The sequence below is a fragment of the Hipposideros armiger genome, unplaced genomic scaffold (assembly GCF_001890085.2).
Source record: "Hipposideros armiger isolate ML-2016 unplaced genomic scaffold, ASM189008v1 scaffold_209, whole genome shotgun sequence".
Taxonomy (NCBI): domain Eukaryota; kingdom Metazoa; phylum Chordata; class Mammalia; order Chiroptera; family Hipposideridae; genus Hipposideros; species Hipposideros armiger.
Window position 1 is genome coordinate 1379892 of NW_017731559.1, and position 14686 is coordinate 1394577.

Below are 14686 nucleotides of genomic sequence, written 5' to 3' on the forward strand. Positions count from 1 at the left end.
GACCCCCAACCATAAAATTATTTTCGTTGCTACTCTATAACTGTAATTTTGCTACTGTTATGAATCGTCATGTAAATATCTTTTTGTTTTCCAATGGTCTTAGACGACCCCTGTGAAAGGGTCGTTCGACCCCCAAAGGGGTCGAAACCCACAGGTTGAGAACCGCTGTTTTAGGGGATGATCTTCACTTTGAAATAGAGGAGTGGTCAAGATTTGAGGATTGTGTGAATATCTATGTTTTTAAACTACTACTTGCCATCAGTAACCCTTCATTGATTGATGACATGTTTGTCTCTGTGAAAGAACATTACATTATCTATTATAGAGGGATATTGGATCACTTGTCATTATCCTCTTCCTTGATTTTCTTTCCATTGTGAGAGAGAGGCTTTTGCATACTCTTTTGTTAAGGACAAAAAGGACAGAAAGAGAGGAATCATAGGATATTATTAGAAGAGTTCTTAATTTGACAACTGAGGAAACAAGTATAGAGAGACGAAACAGCTACATGAGTGAAAGGTAACAATGCTTAGTATTTTCTTTCTTTTTTGAGGATTAAAAACTTTTGGTTTGGGGTTGGACGAATTAGATACTTAGGATTTAAGTCTCCACAAAATAACTCTGTAGTATCATCATCTCGTGTTTCACCTTACCTGTTAATCAGTATTCAGGTAAATGGCTATAAAATTAAATGTTAATTCTATAGAAGACAGTGACCCAACATTTCCAGAGTTATTTTATATAATGTTATATTTTTCTTTAATTTAAAAATATGTCCATGTGAACCACGGTTGTGGTATTCCCGTTATGGTTTCAGGTGGGTTTTAGGTGACTTTCTCAGGTGTTTTCTTCCTTTGAAGGCAGTTTTTGTTTTTGTTTTTTAAATTTTTAAAAAATAATGCAGCATAGTCTACATTTCATTTCTTTTCTAAAGGATCAGAAATTTAATGCCAAGAGACCATAAATAAGTAAAATTATTTTATTTGAAATCTTTAAGTCATCCACACATTTTTCATAAAGCTTTTTATAAACATCATTAACCACTATGGCGCTTACAAGAGGAATTAACAGTAACAAGTTATTTGATTTAAAGCACAATCTGAATAATATAAAGAAGTTGAAATTAGTTGACATGTGACTGATTCATAAATGAAAACGTTGGCTGTCTTGTAGTAATCAATGCATAGCTACAGCTGGTTGAAGGGGACCAAATCCATTGAAGAGGCGATTTGGTTCCATTTTACCAGCTCTAGCAAAGCATTGTAGTGCTGCTAGTTTGGGCTTCAAAACAGTTAAAATGCTTTTTTATTTGTAAAGTTATCGTTATGGGCCTTCTACAAAATGTTAGTGATTCTCGTATCAGTACTTTGGTCATCGAATGTAAAATTCTCTATTTGAAGGTACTTTTCCTACTGTTTCCTGCTCTAAAAGTGCCAATCTTTTCCCTTTAACATGTTAATAATGCATTAAGGAATTACCAATGTACATCTTTGTTTTCAGCAACTTTACTTAATTCTTAAATGTAGACCATAACCTGTTTCAAAACCAACAACATTTAAAGGAACAAATAGAAATTAATTCATTTTGGAGTACTGTTTTCTGTTTATCTCTAAGCAGTAAACCAAGTAAGTAATAAGCTAACAGGGAAGAGCACTGCTAGTCACACCTTTCTACTGCCACTGTTTTTTTAGTATTATACTTAGGCCTATGAAAGTACCTCTGCCCTTTGGTTTATAAATAGATCGCACGTGTATTCAGTGTAATGCTTGGACTTGTGTTGAAAGGAACTACCATGCATGCCAGCTTATTTTTCTTTGTATTTGCTTATTCAGTGTTACTAATGATAGGTTAGTAGTTTAACCCTTTTAAGGGTCTGTTTTCTTGAGTGAATTCTCTTTACAGATTGCCGAGTTATTTCTCATTATCAGCTTAATAATATACTGATTTGTGGTTAGCTATAGTCTATGAATTTGAATATTAAAATCTACCATTAAAACTCAGTACAGAAAATTTTTGTTATAATGTGATTTCAGTGTGGCATTTCAATATTGGGAAGGGATGTTTTCTGAAATATACTCATTTAAGATAAAAGTTTGAGAAATTACAGTTTGCCTGTAAGGTAAGTGATCTCAGTGAAATATAAGGAGTAAAGAAATAATGACTATTTTTAATTAAACCAGGAGAAGGGAGAGAAGGTCAATACTAATTCAGGCAATATTCATATAATTTTCATATTAAGTATATTCTGCATCTGTTGGTTAGTAAGTATCATGCTGCTGGTGAAATTAATGTAACTATAATTTTTTCCATCATTTATTCTAATGGAAGTGAAACAGGTGTTAACTTGCCTGGACTTAAGTGCTGAAGATAGCAGTAAAACTGGCTTCTATTTTTACTAGTTATATGGGAGTTGTTTAGCAGATCCAGTTGCTCAAGTGTGCTATTGGATGGCAGTTCAGTTTCATATACTGGCCATATCGGGGCAAGGAGAGGCCATGGAAAAAAAATAGTACAGCATTTGATAATGTCAGCATCTGTTATCCCTGTCAGAGAGACAGTTGAAATGTTTGAGTTACACCAGCGTCAGCAGATGCCCAGAGTTTAATATGTACTCAGTTAAAAATGAACAGCTGACCTAAGTGATAGATGTGACATTTTAGAGTGATTGAAAATACTCTTAGATATGTTAAGTTAAACTTGTAAGCACTAGAATCAGTGTATAATTTTACTTTATAAAATGAATAACATGCTGTTATTTTATTTCCTAAGGATTATATACTCTTAATATTATAACCACGAGATTCTTAGTAGCTAGGATGTTTTAAATTAATTGTTAAAAACTTTCATGTCTGCAGAATAACAAATATAGTTGTTCATTATAAAACATGGGTATAGTAATACCCTTTGAATAGTTTTATGAAGGAACTTTACTTTTGAGGTACATATTTTCAGTTTTTGATATTTAGGGCATGCACAGTTAAACTTGAATATGAAGTCTTGCCATTCTGTTTGTGGAAGATCAAAAAGAAGGGCTCTGCTTAAGTATTAAGCTTTGAGCTAATTTTTTTCTTTGAAAATACAGCATTTTAAAATCATATTTTTATAATTTTTAATAAACATACAATAACTTACGTGCTATCATATCTAATAGAGTCATTCTCAGTTTTTATAACCTGATAAAATGAAAATCATCTTTTGATAATTAACTATCTCGTCTTAACAGAAAATTAATTATAGTTGCTAATCTTATAGCCATTTCTATTCAACTTGTGACACAAAAATTTTTAAATATTATTATACTTTTTACATGTCTTGAAATAATACTTTTGAATAATACAAGTTGAAATAATACTTTTAGTAAGAAATGCTTAGAATATTAATATTTCTTTTTTTCTAAGTCTATCATAGTAGCTAAAATAGGTACTGCTTATAAATTATTAAAAGCTAATTATTTATAATTGTATAAAATGCAAAAGGTATTTTGATATCTCTAATATACTGTAAATAGTATGTTTATCATGTTTATAAAAATTGAGTTGTAATTGCATAGTACCATTAAAAGAAGGTTGTTCTATCAGTGTAAATTGGTTTCTTGACAATAGTGTTTTCATTTTGTGTGTCCCCTTTGGATAAAGCAAATTCAAGGATAATATAGATAATAAATTAATTTCTTTTAAATATTTGCCTGTCTGTTACCAATGTGCTCTGTTGACTTATAGCTGTGGCCCAGAATTTTGTCATTTTTCGTGCCTAAATCTTATGTTTTAATTTATTCTAAGTACAAACTTAGCATAAGGACCTGATAAACTTGAGGACAAGGACCACTTTTCTTTGAGAGCAGAATTTTACTTAAAAGGTAGTCTGTTAAAATTATGACTATGTCTATAGCTTTCAGAAAAGAAAACCTAAAACAACAAAACTTGCTTCAGAAATTCCTCTAATATTAAACTATAGATTTATCAAACTAGGAAGAATAGCTGTTAAAATGTAAATGAAATCAGCTTTTGTTATAACTTGTTTTTCTTAACAAATCAGTCACCCCTACTAATGAGATATATTTAAATTAAGATCAAATTGTGGAGACAGAAAGTAGGTCGTGTATCTCTTATTCTTTTGTGCTAGTAGTACTGTTTTTTGGTATTCAAATTTTAATCATTTGAGTACTTAATTTAAAAATGTAAAATTTAGTATGTTTTAAATGTAAAAGATTTAAAAGGAGTTTCATGATAATTTAAAATCTACGTCAGTAGAGCTTTTTTCTTCACAAAATATAAATCTTAGTGACATTTAGTTTTCATCTATAAGAAGTAGGTACATTTTTATGATGTTATTTCCAAAAGTCACCTCTCTGATTCTAGGTTAATTTACCATATGAAGGTCATTCACATAGAAAGAAGCAAGGGCTTCTTTTAGCTGCAGTTTAGTTCCCTCTTGGTGGTTTATTACCTACCAAAAATACATACTTCTTTACATTCCATAGCATTGTATGTTCATATGGGTACATAAAGAAGTATGTACTCTGAGTAGGTATTACTAAGCTCTTAGCTGTAAAAACATGAAATGCTTTATTTTCTCATTTGTTAGTAAAATGTTTAGCTTACTGATATAGAACAATGGTAGATCATTTGCAGAGACTATCAGAGACTAACCTTTATAAAAAATTTACCTGAAGCATTGCATTAGTGCCATTTACGGTTCCTTGTTGGTGGACTTACACTTCTAAATACTGACCATTTATGTGTTGAACTTTGTCCTGGTTTGGTTCCTTTTGCCAGAGATTCATAGAATCAGTGGAATTTTAGAGTGTATTTCAGAAATTGGTAAGATCAGCCTAGTGTTTCTTCATAGTCTTCAGAGCAAATTTCTTCTTACTTTGTAGTTTGCTTCTAGATCCTGCAAGTAGATAGTAGTTAAATTTGGTATAGATTCTTTTTACAAACTAGGTATCTTCCTAAAAACTTAATCAGTTACTCAATTAGTACTTCTTCTGATATTGACTCCAAAGATAAAAAAAAACAAGTAGGAAAACCATGTCTTTTTAGAGTGTGCGTGACTGAATTTTTAAAGATGATGAGTTTTTTGTTATTTTTTTTTAAAGGTCACAGATAAGGATTTATGATCATTTGAAAACTTGTTGTTTCTTTGTCTTCCTTAATTAATTACCTGAATTTTGCACTTTGGTGCTTCTTTTTGGGTTAAATACAAATCCCAGTCGATGTGTAAATACTTATTGGGTCGTCGGGAAAGCCATGACATATTTTTCTATGTTTTTCAATGCAAAAATGCATCATGACTTTCCTGATGACCCAATAACTTTGATGTTTTGTTTTTTTGATCCTTTAATTTTTTTTTTTAATATAAAGGATAACTACCAGAGCAGAGAACGTGTCCAAAGTCTTACTTAAAAGAACTGAAAGGTGTTAGAATTTGGGTTTTAGCTTGATCATTAAATGTGAAAAGAAATTATAGTTGGTGAGTTGCCTTTAATTTTTGAGGTAGTAAACGGTTAATTTAAAAGAAAACTGTAAGAAATTTTCAGATTTGGGAAAGGACAAAAAAAAGGCAGGGAAAGTAGAATATCTGCAGCTTGTGAGAAAAAGCTAGTGCAGCTCAGAGAGAACAAATCAGAATGTAGCAGGAGATGGCCCAGTACTATAGCAGTTTCAGCAATGCAGCATTATAATTTCACCTTGCACATTCTAATTTATATTTGTGGCCAACTAAGAGTAAGTATTAAAAAGTATTTTGTGTTCTGCCAAGTTTTTTGGTTGATTAAACCTTGAAATAGTTAACAGTTTTTAAAAGGTAGCATACTTTGGAAGCAGGGTGTGATTTGCTAAGGATGCAAAATCGTTATTTAATCTGAAACAACAAAGACTAAATCTTTAATCATGTAAATGACAGTGATGGATTTGTATATTTTTGAGATCAAGAGTTAATCTACCACGATATTTGAACAACATTCCTTTTTACACTACATAAGCTCTCTACTCGAACTGTGAAATTAGGCTATGTCCAGATAGAATTTAATTTAACAATAAAAACATATATTGAGTCAATAATAGGTAAGCATGCATAAAGCCATAAGCATCCTTAAAAGTACAGGCCTTGTGGTACTCTGTTACCTGTAAGTCTAGTGTCATTCAGCATTTGCAGCAGGAAGAGAGATAATGACCTAGAGAGTCACTTTAGCAGCAGCCATCTCATCTTGATTGTTCCTTCACTCTATCCACTGATTCAGCACTTCTTCTCATGAGCCAGTGAAGTAAGAGGGAAATACAGTGAACACAGAACTTCACCTTTTAAGATAAATTTGAAAAACAAATGAACAAACAAAAATAAATCAGCCATCTTTTCTCTCTCCCTTTTCATACCCTTAAAAAAAAAATACAGTAAAATTGAAGCAGCGTTGGCCATTTGATTTGGAATGTCATATCACCAGTATTGCACAGATATGAGTACCTTGTATCTGCTGTAAAGAAAGTTAAGTAACCAAGGAAGGTTGCTACAACGTCCCAGAAAATGAACCTTGCTTATTTCTCAGATGAAATGCTTCAGAAGAGGGGGAAAAAAGTTGCAGAGCAAGTTAATTTTATAATCTAAAAGAGACAAAAAGCCAAAAAACAAAACACTCCTCACTCCCTCCCAAGTAACTGTAAAAATTCACACTATTTTCCTTTGCCCACCAGAATACATTGGGTCTTCTGACTTCTCAGGAAATAGTCTGCGTCTTTCTTGCTGTGAGATTATTTTGGTTTTTAGTTTCCAGGATTAAATGGTAGATCTGTATTGAAGCTACCTTGTCATATCCAGAGGTGAAGTCTGCAAGCAAGGTCAGGACTTCCACATGGTCACTACAGAGGTTAACTTAAATTCTTCCCTCAGTGGCCACAGGCTAAACTGTTACAGCTTTATAGGCAGCTAAGCATTTGAAACATGCACTCCCAGGCAAACAGGCTCTCTTGTGCCTCTCTCTTCCCTGACCATATTTAGTCAACCATAGCAAAAAATAGTCTCTCAGCTGTCGATTGTCGATCCAAAAGCTGAGGAAGCCTCTATCTTGCTTTCTGCCTATTGATTGTTCATCCTGCAGTCCAAACACTGCTTTGCCATTTGTCCTGCCTTTTTTTTTTTTTTTTTTTAAAACACTGCCAAATAAAGCGGTCTCTCATGTTTCCACTTACATTTCCCAGATTTTCACTGAGCTTGCGCTGAGACTAGGAAAGCCTGATGCGGCTGTCACTATACTTAGAAGCACTGCAGAGAAAAAAGGAAAGACGAAAAATATTATCCTGGCTATAAGCAAGACAGTCTTTAGACATATGGAATAAGAGGAATATCTCTGCTGCCAAATTATATTTCATAACCCAAATTTTTTGTTGGTAAAATATATTATGGATAATATTTTACATAGCTAAAGTCCTGAAGGGATTTTATAGTGTTATCTTTAGAGCGAGTTGTTACTATACATGCTTTTTAAATGTAATGAATAATATTTGAATGGAAAATACATAGAATGGTAATTAGAACATGTATATTGAAGGTGGTGAGAGATCATTAAGGAAGAAGAGAGTAGTGTATATAAATGAAATCCTGTTTGAAATGCTACTTAAAACTTTTAATTCATTGTCAATTTTAGTTAATTTTTTTGCAGCGTTTATGTGAAAAATGGCCTGGAATGCTTTTGAGTAATTGTGGACTTTTATATTGAAGCTCAATATACATATATAACTATTAAAATGCATTTTATTATTAAATTCTATTTCATTTTCAGATGTTAAGTGGTTTTTTTTCTCCCTTCTACATCACCATTTCTCATTAATTTTTTGAAGTAGCATTTAGGCATGATCCTTTCACACTTCATCACAGACTAAAATAGCCATTAACCTATTGGTTAATATAACTTTGGCACATAGTGTATGTCTCAAAGGAAAAATGCTCTTGTTCTAAATTTTAATAGCATACGCACAGTAAATTTTAACATTGAAATTTATTTTTTTAACGAAGGAGAAAAAAATGTAACGTCAAATCCAGGAAACCTGTGGAGATAAAATTTAAGATCTTACAAACCTAAAAATGTCCAAGAGAAACCACTATACCTTGTTCTTAATTCAAATATATTCTCTTAAGTATTGATTCAGTTAAGAATCAAGAAAAACCATTATCAGTTTTGTAAGCTCATTCTACAGGGGAAGCTTGTCCTGGACACACATGTTTTTGTCTAGCTTTTACTACCAGAGCAGTTTAATTATTTTTGATGGCTGTTTTAAAACAGTGATATAAAGAATGCTTCTGTAGATATTTGGCAATTTAACCATTTTGTAGCAGTAAAAGGTTTTTTTCCCCTCTTTTTTTCTCAGCAAACACTTATATAATGTACTAAATGTCAGGTACTCTTCTAAACTCCTATTACTTTTCATAACAACCCTATGAGATAGGATTTGTGTTTCTTCTCACATTTTATAGATGAAGAAACTGAGGCATAAAACCTGCTCAAATCACCAGCCATTCAGTTTGCTAGTGCCAGAATGTGCTCTTCACCACTATGCCATGCTGCTGCTTTGCTTTGTAATCATGAAATCAGGGAAATACCAGTCTTTGGGACTGGAGCATACACCAAAAATATAGTATGCTGCTAATATCCTTGCCTCAGTGTATTCAGAAAGATGATTGATTATCCATTTGATTGTTTCTTCATTCGTTCTATTCAATAAAATTTTGAGCTCCTCATGCTAGGCATACAAAGGGGATAAGATAAGTAAAATAGGTTCCCTGCTTACCACATAGAATGAGAAATAAGGACTGACTGGTCATTCAAGTGATAATTTTAGTTGTCTTTAGTTTAAGAATGGTTGAGTACTCAACCTATACAACTCATCTGCAGCTTGTATTGTCATTGCTTATCTCTCTTTCTCATTTTGAACTAAATTCTACTACATTACCAAATTCCTAGTTAATTAAATTAAGCTAAATTAATGAACCTTTTAATTATAGTATATGTCAAAAAAGAGTCTGTGAGAAAAAATTAAATCACCCCAAAACAGAATTAGAAAACATTTAAGTAATGCCTATTCAATTGTAGTTCTTAAAAAACATTCATATTCATTTATTAAAGTGATTACCATGGATGGCATTTTGGTATACGAGTATAACCCTCCTAGACTTCTTGTCTGCATCCATTGAGATAGGGGTGTTAACAAAAAATATGTCCAGACTTTTACATGCTAACCAACTTTTAGCATGCCCCAAAGGACTTCTGCTTGGGATTGATCAACTTTCTTAATAGGCTCCTTTGTGGATTTTGGACTAACATGCTTTAACTATTATTTGAGGCATTATTCATTAACTTAGCAAGAATTTATTGAACACCTACCGTATTTCCCCATATATAAGACGCTCCCATGTATAAGACACACCTTAATATGAGGGCCCGAAATTTGAAAAAAATCTATTACATAAAGTTATTGAACTCAAGTTTTATTCATCATAAAATTCATTCAACTCATCACTGTCAAATGCAAGTAAAAAAACAAAACAAAACTACAACCACTGTATAAGACGCACCCAGTTTTTAGACCCCAAATTTTTTGAAAAAGGGTGTGCCTTATACATGGGGAAATACGGTAATATGTGCTACAGTGCTATTCTAATGTCTTTTTACATTAAGTAATACTAATCTATAAGGTCTCCACAGTTTAGCTACTATGATTTGCTTGGGGAAATGTTGCTTATCTCTGAAGATAGATTGCAGAGCATGGTAGACCCTAAAAATGGACCCAGTGGCATTTGACTATTACATACCAGTGCAGACAGCTGCTTGTCCCCTCTACTTCTTAGAACTTATTTGTTCATCATTCAGCAAACGTTTGAGTATTACCATGTGCCAGGGATTATGCTAGGCTCCACTATTAGTTGTTCCGGAACTTAATGCTTCTTTGGCAGTATTCACAAATGCCTGCTTAACTGGCAGTAAGATCTTATCTTTAAACCATCCATGTCCCTAACCTCTTGGAAAACAACCAGATGGAGAAATAAAGAAGAGTGTTTGAACATTAGGGAAAATATCTCAATATCTCATGTACTATACTCCACAGGTGAGAGTGTATTGGCTTAATAAAACTATTGACTTATTGAACTGGTACCACTCTTATCCCAACAACTCTGTGGGCCTCAATGCTTGCAGCATAACACCAGTCTTCTCTTAATTAACTAAAGTGCTGCAGGGAACAGCCTGCAACTGGATCTTCATGATTATATTGTGATATAATATATGATATTCTACCCCATGGAAAGAAAGGAGACAAGCTGCTCAGAGCTGCTTTCGATGTGAGGGTGTTGGGGACCAGGGACTGTTCTGTTTAACTTCCCTTTAGCTCACCTTACAGGCTGGGCCCAAAGATGGGCTTTTTTGTTGAAGCCTTGTATTAATTTGTTTTTGTTTGTTTGGTTTTTGCAAGGATGGGTGAGATGAGGGTCAGGAATTAACATTAGTTAGTGACTTTCTAACTAAGATAAGAGGGTTATTGGTTTTTGTTAAAGTTAATGTATCCCAAATCTCCAGTGTAGAAGAATTCCAAATAATTTATGTAGATATTCCACCTTCAAGGAAATGGAGCATAACTTTCTACTCCTTAAGTGTAGATTGCATGTAGTGACTTCCTTCCAAAGAGTGTATGTATAGTATAGTATTCTGTAGTATAGAAGGGGGGGGGGGGAGAGTAACTTTACAGTGGAGAAACTTGACAAATGCTAGATCAAGGTGAACATCGACAGTGATAAGTCACGTTGATATTATGCACCCTTGATATTGATGTGATGTGATGAAATGATACCTTTGTGACCTTCCTCCAAAAATTTAAAACCCCAGTGTAAGTCATGGGGAAAACCTTAGAGAAATTTCATCTGAAGGACATGCTACAAAATACCTGATTAATACTCTGAACACTGTCAAAGTCATCAAAAAACAAGGAAAGTATAAGAAACTGTCACAGCCAAAGGGAATCTAAGGAGACATGACAACTACATGTAGTGTGGTATTCTGGAGCAGAAAAAGAACAGTAAAAACTAAGGAAAGGAAATCTAAATGCAGTATGGACTTCAGTTAATAATAGTCAATATTGGTTCATTAATTATAGCAAATGTACCATAGCTAATGTAAAATGTTAACAATGAGGCCATCTCTGTAGTACTGTCTTAACAATTTTCTGTCACTACAATGGTTCTAAAATAAAAAGTTTATTTAAAAACAGCAACAACAAGAATTAATGTGCCCACTCCTGGCTAGTTGACAGATGGCTTTTGCATTAATTTTTCTTTTTTTTTTAAAGATTTTATTGGGGAATTGGGGAAGGGGAACAGACAAGTTGCTGTCCTTTTGTTCTTCAGTCTAGTTGTGGAGGACATCACTTCACTGGCCCATGTGGGTATTGTGATCATTGCGCTCTTCCCGGCTGAGGCAGTCAGTCACCAGCCATTGGACGGCTGCTCAAGTCGGCTGCTGCCCGCTCACACTGGCTGCCGGCCACCCACGATAGCTTACGGCAGCCCACTGCAGCCTATGCCGTCACTGGCGACTCATGGCAGCCCAGCTCCAGGTCGAGCTGTTGTTCACCATCTTAGCTGTAGAGGGCACAGTGTCACTGGCCCATGTGGGATCCGAACCGGTGGCCCTGCTGCTCAGAGCTCACACTCCCAAGCCAACTCTTAACCAACAAGCCACCTGGCCGGCCCTTTTGCATTAATTTTGATTTGAAGTTACCTGCAGTGTTTCTGCACAACTTATACCAGTTAATCAGGAGTTGATTTTGCTATAATTGAGTTATCAAGAAAATTTTAAACTTAGTCTCATATTCTTTTAAAAGTATATTAAGGCAAGAAAGTATATTTTAGAAAAATTTTTATCAAGACCAGTCTTAAAAAGATTTAGTTATTTTAAAGGAAATCTTTTTTATTTGAATGCTGGTAATTTTGAATTTGTGAAAATTGTGAAATGGCCAGATTTGTGTGGAAGTGGTATAGAGGATAGATTTCAGAAGGGGGCTGTTATAAATGTTTTGAGGAAAAGTAGTGAAAGCCTATCTACATAATACTGGGGTCTGTGGGAAATAATTGTCATAGTTTTAAAAGCAAAAATCAATAGGACAAATTGAATGTGGGACTAAGAAGGGAGGAAAAGTTTTAGAATGATTCCCAGGTTTCTGACTTGGGTGGCTGGTTAAATGGTAATGAGAGTAACCGAATTTAAGACACAGGAGAAACACTGGGAGGAAAAAAGGGGAATTTGAACTATGTAGGTTAAAGGTCTATAATCTTAGAGTGGTCATAACTTGATTATATTGAAGAGTTTTAGACTGTACTAAAACACTTTACCTACATTATCTCGTTTAATTCTTACAGCAACCTTATGATATTTTATAGAGATTCCTGTGGAAGTTTTGGTATAAGATAATGAATCATGATCATTTGTTGCAGTTAGATATATGAAGACAGAGATGTAATGGGTAAGAGTTTGTAGTTGGGGGCTTCACAATGCCAGGGTATAGACCTCAGCTTTATAGGCCCCAGAAGTAGATTTGAGATGACTATTATTAATTAACTTGTAAGACATTGATGTATAAGTCAGAATGCAAAGTTATTATTTACAGAATGAAATATTATTGCTAAGTGGATTATAGTACACCAGCTGATGAGTAGATTTTTTTCCCTGCTGTGGGAAAAAAGAAATCTACGAAAAGCTAAATTAAAATTAGAAATTGATTGGTGAGCAAGACACTTGGTTGGATGATCTTAATGGACAGTGTCATCAGCCTCCGATAACTTCCATATGATGACATATTAAAAACTGATAGCATTCTACTGGAGAACAAATTAGAACACTGGGGTTACTTGTCCGGGAACTTTTTCTGTGGATAATGCTGGTGATACACTGACAAATTATTTTTCTCGATCTTTCTCCAGGCTTCATACAAACCATTTCTTCACTTTTTTTAACCAATCATCATTTTCTAGAAAAAGATATAATTTTCATCTTTTTTATTGTGATTCCATCCCAGTGATTATTTTCTTTTAAAAATTTTTATTTTTATCTTCATTGGACTTCTGGATATTGCCTTCTACAAATCTTCAGTTATCTATGTTTTATTTACTTAATTAACTGTTGTCTGATGTAGTCACCTCATTTGCCAACATAACGCTTTTTATGGGAAATCAGAAATTACCATTTCTCTTTAAAATACCTTGCTAGTATTTTAGTAATTTATTTAATCAGTTTTAAATGAGGCATTTGGATTAATTAATGCCAAATTTGTTTCAATTTTTATTTTTATATATTTCTTAATCTCAGGATTGTGAGAGGAACAAAGGTAGTTTCATATGGTTATTCTATAGTATAATTTACAACACTTATGTAAATGGGACTAATTAACTGAATAGATTCTGAAACTTGCTTCCTAAAAATGTGAATTTTGCATTTTAATATTAGAATTTAATCTATTTTATAGAATGTGATCTAGAAGGGACTAGGATTGCTTTTTTTCTTCCAGCAGTAGCCTGGAATTACTACATTACCTTTGTTCTGATAGTTCAGTTATACATATTGTACTAAGGGAGGAAAAAGTAAAAAGACACGAATTAACGGGAGAGCAGAGAGGCAGTAGGCTCTCAAGAATTCAAATATGTTTGTGTTTAAATGCCTTAGTAATTTTCTGAGCCATTGGCTTTTCTTTTGAGGGACCTCAGCTTTCCCTCACTTGTTCACTTATGAAATGCAAGATCAGAAGAATATGCATGTGATGGCTGCATCTCAGCAGACAGCTTATGCTCTGAGGAGGAATCGCTCCTCTTTCCCATACCTGCCTTTGAGCTATTGGTGGTGTAATATGGGAATGTTCTTCTGAAACTGGAATGGGAAATGGTGGTAAACATGGTTCTATAAGAACCAACTTCTCAGGAATATCTCTATTTAGTAATGTGAGTTTTTAAAAACTTGATGAAATTAGCATGAACCACACTTTATAATTTAATATGTATTGTAACATTTATATATCTTGGATACAAGGAGTAAAGTTGAAATGAAAAAGATTTTAATATAGTAAACCCAGTGTTTTAACTTAAACATTTTTATAATCAAACTAATGTATATTTATGCATAATACATATTTAAGTCAGATACTACCACAAAGCTTATAATGAAAGAGAACTGTCTTCTGCTTTATCCCTCTTCATCTCTTTGTTCCCCCACCACCAAATAACTTACAACTTAACCATGCAGTTTCTTAATTTATCAGTTGTAGACATTATTTACTGATTTTGTGTCATGGAAAATGAAGATTTAAAACTGAGCATCTTCTATTATCATTTTTCTCAACATAGTTATATCAATTTTTCTTTAATATGTTTACATTATTTTTAATAAAACATTTTTTCAGATGATTTCATACTTGGCATCTTTAAAACTCTCCAAAAATCATAAAACACCTATAAATTCTATTTTTCACATGGTCAGATGTATAAGGTAATATGTAATGTATGGCATTAGTGTCATGATTATGTCAAATCCAGACTTTCAGTAGTATAATGTACCAGTACTTTCCCCACTAAGAATTTGAGTCAGGGGCCGGCCGAGTGGCTCAGTTGGTTAAGAACGCATGCTCTGAGTAACAGGGTCCCTGGTTTGATTCCCACATGG

General features: G+C 33.5%; 1 protein-coding gene and 1 long non-coding RNA gene across 4 annotated transcripts in view; one reads left to right on the forward strand and one right to left on the reverse strand.

Annotated features, from left to right (window-relative positions):
- The window catches only part of MIB1 (MIB E3 ubiquitin protein ligase 1), a 144421-nt gene that overhangs the window by 86011 nt on the left and 43724 nt on the right, over positions 1 to 14686 (forward strand). The gene's annotated exons all lie outside the window — the stretch shown is intronic.
- On the reverse strand, positions 999 to 7107 carry LOC109388839 (uncharacterized). Its single transcript, XR_002125264.1, has 3 exons — positions 6800 to 7107; positions 6126 to 6299; positions 999 to 4893 (listed from the first exon to the last, which is right to left on the reverse strand). It is a non-coding gene; the product is annotated as an uncharacterized LOC109388839 (long non-coding RNA).